Source organism: Sphaerodactylus townsendi, linkage group LG15 (assembly GCF_021028975.2).
Source record: "Sphaerodactylus townsendi isolate TG3544 linkage group LG15, MPM_Stown_v2.3, whole genome shotgun sequence".
NCBI classification, from domain to species: domain Eukaryota; kingdom Metazoa; phylum Chordata; class Lepidosauria; order Squamata; family Sphaerodactylidae; genus Sphaerodactylus; species Sphaerodactylus townsendi.
The window spans coordinates 2,120,148-2,127,674 of record NC_059439.1 but is presented as its reverse complement, the minus strand read 5'-3'; the positions used below and the strand labels follow the sequence as shown (position 1 = coordinate 2,127,674).

Below are 7,527 nucleotides of genomic sequence, written 5' to 3'. Positions count from 1 at the left end.
CCCCCCACCCCCCCCCCCCCCCACCCCCCCCCCCCCCCACCCCCCCCCCCCCCCACCCCCCCCCCCCCCCACCCCCCCCCCCCCCCACCCCCCCCCCCCCCCACCCCCCCCCCCCCCCACCCCCCCCCCCCCCCACCCCCCCCCCCCCCCACCCCCCCCCCCCCCCACCCCCCCCCCCCCCCACCCCCCCCCCCCCCCACCCCCCCCCCCCCCCACCCCCCCCCCCCCCCACCCCCCCCCCCCCCCACCCCCCCCCCCCCCCACCCCCCCCCCCCCCCACCCCCCCCCCCCCCCACCCCCCCCCCCCCCCACCCCCCCCCCCCCCCACCCCCCCCCCCCCCCACCCCCCCCCCCCCCCACCCCCCCCCCCCCCCACCCCCCCCCCCCCCCACCCCCCCCCCCCCCCACCCCCCCCCCCCCCCACCCCCCCCCCCCCCCACCCCCCCCCCCCCCCACCCCCCCCCCCCCCCACCCCCCCCCCCCCCCACCCCCCCCCCCCCCCACCCCCCCCCCCCCCCACCCCCCCCCCCCCCCACCCCCCCCCCCCCCCACCCCCCCCCCCCCCCACCCCCCCCCCCCCCCACCCCCCCCCCCCCCCACCCCCCCCCCCCCCCACCCCCCCCCCCCCCCACCCCCCCCCCCCCCCACCCCCCCCCCCCCCCACCCCCCCCCCCCCCCACCCCCCCCCCCCCCCACCCCCCCCCCCCCCCACCCCCCCCCCCCCCCACCCCCCCAAGGAGACTCAAAGGGGCTGACAATCTCCTTGCCCTTCCCCCCTCACAACAAACACCCTGTGAGGTAGGTGGGGCTGAGAGAGCTCCAAGAAGCTGTGACTAGCCCAAGGTCACCCAGCTGGTGTGTGTGGGAGTGCACAGGCTAATCTGAATTCCCCAGAGAAGCCTCCACAGCTCAGGCGGGAGAGCTGGGAATCAAACCCGGTTCCTCCAGATTAGATACACGAGCTCTTAACCTCCTACGCCACTGCTGCTCTCTGGAATCAAATAAATAAATCATTCAATAGAAACATATGTAAATATAGAGATAAGTTTCTTTGTGGGCATGTGTATAGAGCAGGGGTCTGCAGCCTGCGGCTCTCCAGATGTTCATGGACTCCACATCCTATCAGCCCCTGCCAGCATGGCCAATTGGGGCTCATGGGAATTGTAGTCCATGAACATCTGGAGAGCCGCAGGTTGCAGACCCCAGGTATAGAGAGGCAGGAAAGGTGAAGAGAGCGGGTGATGGAGTGATTTGTAAAGACACACCGAGTCAGATTTTAATACATGTTTCCACTCCTTTAAAAAACCCTCACCCTCAACCCAGATCTTCAAGTGGAGAGAAAAGTTTCAGGTTTCACTCTGCTTTGGGTTTCGTAATGCCACAGGGATGCCTGAGCCCCGGCACTCCAGGGCGACAGACTGCCCTTGTAATTCTGGGGTCCTAAGGCTCAGGCCTTTTCGTGGAGCCAGGAAGCTTCTTTGTCTCCCAGATCACTATCTGGCGGATGCCACAGACACTGCCTAGTGCGGATCGTCTTGCCCCACGGCTTCTTCCATCCCTGAGAAGTGGGGCTGGGCGGGCAGGTGTTCAAGCCCGTTCCTCTCCAGAGCGTCCTCCTCCCATTGCCATCCAGGCCCGGCAAACGTTCCTTGGAGCAACAGTGGCATAGGAGGTTAAGAGCTCGTGTATCTAATCTGGAGGAACCGGGTTTGATTCCCAGCTCTGCTGCCTGAGCTGTGGAGGCTTCTCTGGGGAATTCAGATTAGCCTGCGCGCTCCCACACACGCCAGCTGGGTGACCTTGGGCTAGTCACAGCTTCTCGGAGCTCTCTCAGCCCCACCTACCTCACAGGGTGTTTGTTGTGAGGGGGGAAGGGCAAGGAGATTGTCAGCCCCTTTGAGTCTCCTGCAGGAGAGAAAGGGGGGTTATAAATCCAAACTACTCTTCTTCTTCTTCTTCTTCTTCTTCTTCTTCTTCTTCTTCTTCTTCTTCTTCTTCTTCTTCTTCTTCTTCTTTTTTTTCTGGTCTATTTGGGGATGGCTGTACCGTTCCCCGACACTACAAGATGGAGCTGCCGAGTTGCAGGAAAACTTCTGACACTTGACCGGCTGCCCAGAAGGGTGAGTGCCAAAGCGGAGAGAGGGCGATACTACCTGAAGAACCCTTTTGGTCCTCAGGTTTCAGCACGACCATCTGACGGCTGCAGCTGTTCTGCCAACAGGCAGCGACTCAGCCCGAGGCTCCCACACTTGGAGAATCTCTGAGGGAAGTGAAAAATTGGACCCTCAAAGGGCCTTCCTTGGGGATCTCGCTCTTTCCATCGAACAGTAAGTAGGCAATGAAAACCCCCCAGGCCGCTGCCTTGCTGAGTTTTTGATGCTCCAAATGTCTCTCGGCATTTTTACTCGCTAGAGGAAAACGAGTTCATTGGAAATCCCCACCTTCCACCCCCAAAATCATTTGTATCACTATTTATCCCTGTTGGGCTTTGACCGACTGACCTGTGGAGAGCTACGCATGGCTAATACGATGCCTTTGGTTGTAGAATTCGGATCTTTTTGGCTATAATGAGGTGACCCCCAAACTTCCTTCAGGCCCGAGCCTTGCCTGTTAGAAAGGTGCATAAAGGTGGAAGGGGAGTGCTTGTGTAGAATTTGTGCTTGTGCGTTTGGGGGGTACGTGTGGGGGCCCACAAGCAAGGCTGACTGGCAGGACTGCGTGGCTGAGCCCAGGACGGGATTCTGCGGGGGCTTCTCGCGGCGCGGCAGTCCGGTGAGAGCAGCCAAGAGTCCATCTCCTTCATGCTCCAGAGGACGGCCAGAATCTTGGCTTTGAGACCAGAAATGCCCCCGGCTCCCTCAGACCTCTCCTGGCACTCTAAATATAAACCCAGGCCAGGATTCCCAGGGGTGGCATGAAAGAACTCAGAGCTGATACTCACAAGGGGAACGCCTGGACAGGGGAAAATGTCCTTAACACTGGAAGTCAGATTTGACCCCCATCTAGAACTACATCAACAACTGCAAAAGAGAGAGGCGATCGTCTCAGCCCTTCTTGGGCCCCACACACTTGGAAGTCTTTCTCCCCTACTGGCCCAGCAATGGTTCCTTTAGTAGAAGCAAGGGAAAGGAACTCTGTTCATGCTCAGAGACACTGCCCTGTGTGTTGTTTACAGCCCCTGTTCCAAGACTAAAGATTGACAGCAAAAGCAGGTTCTCAGTACTGAGATTTGGCTCACCTGGAAGCATTCACAAATGTGCCGATGGAATTTTCAGTTTCTGGCTTGTAAGGAAATATCATGAGTTGTACACCCATGTTTCTCAAGTTCCTTGGCACCCTGACCTCCCACAAAGATCTCCCTTGCTTAAAGTAGACTGGGTGGACAGGGACCTATTTTCTACCACCCAGCAGAGGAGGGTATGGCATGCCTAACCCCTCCCCTTTGGCTCCCTCTTGGAGGAGGGATACGGTTTCTGAGTGTTGCGCAAGGAGCATGATGCGCCAGGCGAGGACACGCTGTTTTTAAAGCTGAGCCACTGATGCAAACTCCCCCTGGGCTTAACAAAGAGGGGGGAGGGAAGAACACACATTAGGGCAGGGGAGTCAAGGGCTGGATATAACATAAATGTGATTCGATTGGGCCAGACCTTGTGGGGGACGTGGGTGGCTGCCTCGGCTGGAGAACCCATAATCGGCTTTCCAGCCCAGACTGGCGTAGGTGGGATTCAGCCGGTTCGCACCACTACATCAGAACCGGTTGTTAAAATGGTGCTTGTAAACAACCAGTTGTTAAATTATCTGAATCCCATCACCAGAACTGGTTGTTAAACCATTTCAATCCCACCACTGGGCGCGGAGGTGGCTACCTCATTTTGAGAGGGCAAATCAGGTCTGCTGGGGCAACCGTCCCCCTTTTGCTGCTGCCGCCGCTGCCGTCACACCCAATCTGGCCTGGCGAGCCCCTGTATTAGAGGAACCTGTATTAGAGGAACTGGTTCCCAGCTGTGGAAAACCTGCCCAGAGTCGGCAGTGAGGCAGATGAACGCCTTTTGAATCACAGCAGGCCTTGCTGGAAGGTTATGCAACAGTTGTTGTCAACGGTCCACCCATTCCGGGGCCGCCACATAGGATTGGTCAGGTCCCTTCTGGTCACCAGTGGAGATGGGAAGGGGGGCAGAGATTGCCAGTGGAACCTGGGAATGGCGGAGACCCCATGAGGCCATCAGTTCCACCCTGCAGAGCACCCGCTTTCTGTAGGGAAACTGATCTCTGTCATGTGGAGATCAGCTGCAATTCCGGGAGAATCCCCAGATGGTGGAATCCCTATTCTCACAGCTGAAGGCAAAATCACGGAGCAGGAACACCGTAATGGCTGCAGTTGCCAACATCCAGCTGGTGGCTGGAGACCGTCAGAAATCACAACTGATCTCGAAACAAGAGACCTGAGTTCCCCTGGAGAAAATGGCTGTGTTGGAGAATGGACTCTGTGTGGCAGTGTGCCCCTGCTGGGGTCCCCCCTCTTCCCACACCACGACCTCTGCAGGCTGCACCCCCAGCCTCTAGGAATTTCCGGCCCAGAGTTGGCAACCCTAGCAAAAATCCTTCATCTGGTATCTATAATGTATCTTTTTATTTAATTTATACTCCACCTTTCCCTTGCAGCTCACTGCCATCCCCCATCCTTTTATAAGCACTGAGGGTGGGGGCGGGGCTCAGTTGGGGCATGGCCCCGCCTCCCCAAGCCCCGCCCTTGGCCTCAGTGCTTATAAAAGCCGTTCTCGAAGGATGGTGGACAGCAGTCCTTCTGCTCTCCCAAGTCTATTTAAACAAACAGTTGCTCTCGTGTAGTAGCTTTTATTGCAATAAAGCACTTTAATAAACATGTGTGTCTCAAAGAAGAAGAAAACCAAGACATTCCCTTATACACTTTTCTCCACCATCTAGAAAGCTGAGGCTAATACTGATTGGTTGCTCCATATAAGGCAAAGTAGTTTCTAACTAGCCAGACAATTGGTCCAAATAGACAAAGGTCAATTCCCCACCGGAAAAATGTATGTAGATACAAACCGGTTTGGGAAAACTGGTTTTCAGCACAGTTTCAACGTCCCCACCACCCCACAAACGATCCTTTTTCCCAGAAACGCAGCAGCAACGAAGGATTCCCCACTGAGGCAGATTGAACATGCGATCCGCTCCTGATTGGCTGTTGCATTGTGTTGGGGCGGGATTTTTTAAAATTTTCAAACTTCCGGATCCACATCTCTGTGAGCATGCACAGAACGACCCTATGCAGAAACGAAGAAATGGGTGATTAAAGCGAAGCCCTGTTTCTGCGCGCCTCCATGTAGAAGAAGAAGAGTAGAAGAGTTTGGATTTCCCCCCTCACAACAAACACCTGTGAGGTAGGTGGGGCTGAGAGAGCTCCGAGAAGCTGTGACTAGCCCAAGGTCACCCAGCTGGCGTGTGTGGGAGTGTACAGGCTAATCTGAATTCCCCAGATAAGCCTACACAGTTCAGGCAGCAGAGCGGGGAATCAAACCTGGTTCCTCCGGATCAGAGTGCACCTGCTCTTAGCAACAACAAATTTTAAAAACAAAATGGTTTACTTTCTTAACATATAAAACATCAACATTTAACACCACACTTCAAGGTCCTATTCAGGTTTCATTTTCAAGTCCTTATATTTACAGTCTACTGATACTGCCAAGTCCAGTTCTTCTTTGCAAGTGGGTTGGCTCCTGAAGACTCCAAGGGCTTGGGGAACAGGATTCAACATGATGAAGGTTTCCAGGAGAACTCTCGCCCATTGCAACCACAAAAAGAACCCTGAAACAATAAACTCCAACATTTACAACATAGCAAAAACAAACAACTCCCTTCCCACTAGTTCCCAACAACATTGCAGTTACCTTAAGAAGGTGTTCAGGGCTTATACTAATCAAGGTCCGAGTCCGGTAGCCTCGTCTCCTCCAAACTACATGAGCTCTGCAGCCTTCTGCTGCTTTGAGTCTCCACCCCTTTCTGGCTCAACCCATTCTGAGCATGGGGGTTACAAAAGCGTGTTCGGCGTTGGTGAAGTGGGAAGTTTTGCAGGAAACCTGGATATTTTGTGTGACGAGCACGCATCTAATCCTCAGTGGGGAATCGACCTCAGGTCCACAAATGGATTCCTTGTCTAAGGAAGAACAGGAAGAGCCTGGGCCTCCCTCCGGGGACCCCCCCCCCGCCCCACACACACACCCCTGGCAAGGCCTTAGTCTCTGCTTCAAGAAATCCTGTCAGTTTTCCAGACCATGACACGCCTGCCCCTTGCCCTTGAAGGACCAGGCCATTGGCCCACCAGGTTCTGGCAGAAGCAGCACACCTGCAAAGAAGCAGCTCAGCAATAAAAAAAGGTGCCAGGTGTGCTGTTAGGGCTGCCATCCTCCAGGTAGCACTGGGAGATCCCCAGCCATTACAATTGATCTCCAGGCGACCAAGCTCAGTTCCCCTGCCTGCTCTGGAGGGTGAAGTCGATGGTGTTAGGGTTGCCCTCTGGCCACAAGCAGGAGATGGGGGAGCGGGGCTGCTCGATTCAGCTTGGGAAACTCCTCAGAATTTGGGGGGAAAGTCTGGGAGCGGGAAGGGACCCCAGGAGTGCTTTGATTATGTGTTCCTGCATTGCAGGGGGTTGGACTTGATGGCCCTCGGGGGTCTCTTCCAACTCGATGATTTATAATGAGTTTAAATTCATCGAAATGCATGCACGCTCATTTACACAGCAGATCTGAACAAGAGGGAATGATGAGGAATACAACTACAGTCCTCCTGGTGTTGTTGTTTTTTTAATGGATCCCTGAAATATTTAAGTAAAGACGGGTTCCTTCTCTTGGAGCTGCAAACATTCAGATGTTTTTGTACCTCTGTTTAATATATGGAGCTCTCCCCTTCCGCTTCATGCATAAGTGTGTAGGGCACAGTTATGCCCGAGGGCATATCCAGTAGAAAAATTTCCGTCAAAGCAGAAAGAGGGGTCTGTATTGGTATCCCTTTTAATCCAGCTGCACATGTGGTCCTCAATGCCCCTGAAAATGGAGTCAAGGGCCGATTCCCCACAGTCAATTAACTGCGTGAGAGTCACGCAAAATATCAAGGATCAGTGGTGGGATCCAAAAATTTTAGTAGCAGGTTCCCATGGTGGTGGGATTCAAACTGTGGCGTAGCGCCAATGGGGCTGGGCGGGGCACGACAGGGCCGTGGCCAGGCATTCTGGGGGTGGGGCATTCCTGGGCGGGGCTGTGGCAAGGATGCAGCCACTGCTCCAGTCCTTGGGCGGGAAATGAATGCACGCAGGCGCAGGCTGCCACGCACGCCGGTGCACCTCCTGCTAGACTGCTTCAAGTTCTGCGCGCTACTGCTGAGAGGAGGGGCGTAACAAAGGCAAAAATCACATGGCAAAATCACCCATTAGTCACCCCCTCTCAGCACACACAAATAATTAGTAACCTTCTCTCGGGAACCTGTGAGAACCTGCTGGATCCCACCTCT

The 7,527-nt window shown here is 55.6% G+C and overlaps 1 protein-coding gene across 1 annotated transcript in view; it reads left to right on the top strand.

Annotated features, from left to right (window-relative positions):
* Positions 1–2,204: 2,204 nt before the first annotated feature.
* SCN4A (sodium voltage-gated channel alpha subunit 4) overlaps positions 2,205–7,527 on the top strand; it is a 118,649-nt gene continuing 113,326 nt past the window's right edge. The window contains exon 1 of the mRNA XM_048517496.1: positions 2,205–2,327. The gene's annotated coding sequence lies outside the window, so the exon portion shown is untranslated. The remainder of the gene's footprint in view (positions 2,328–7,527) is intronic.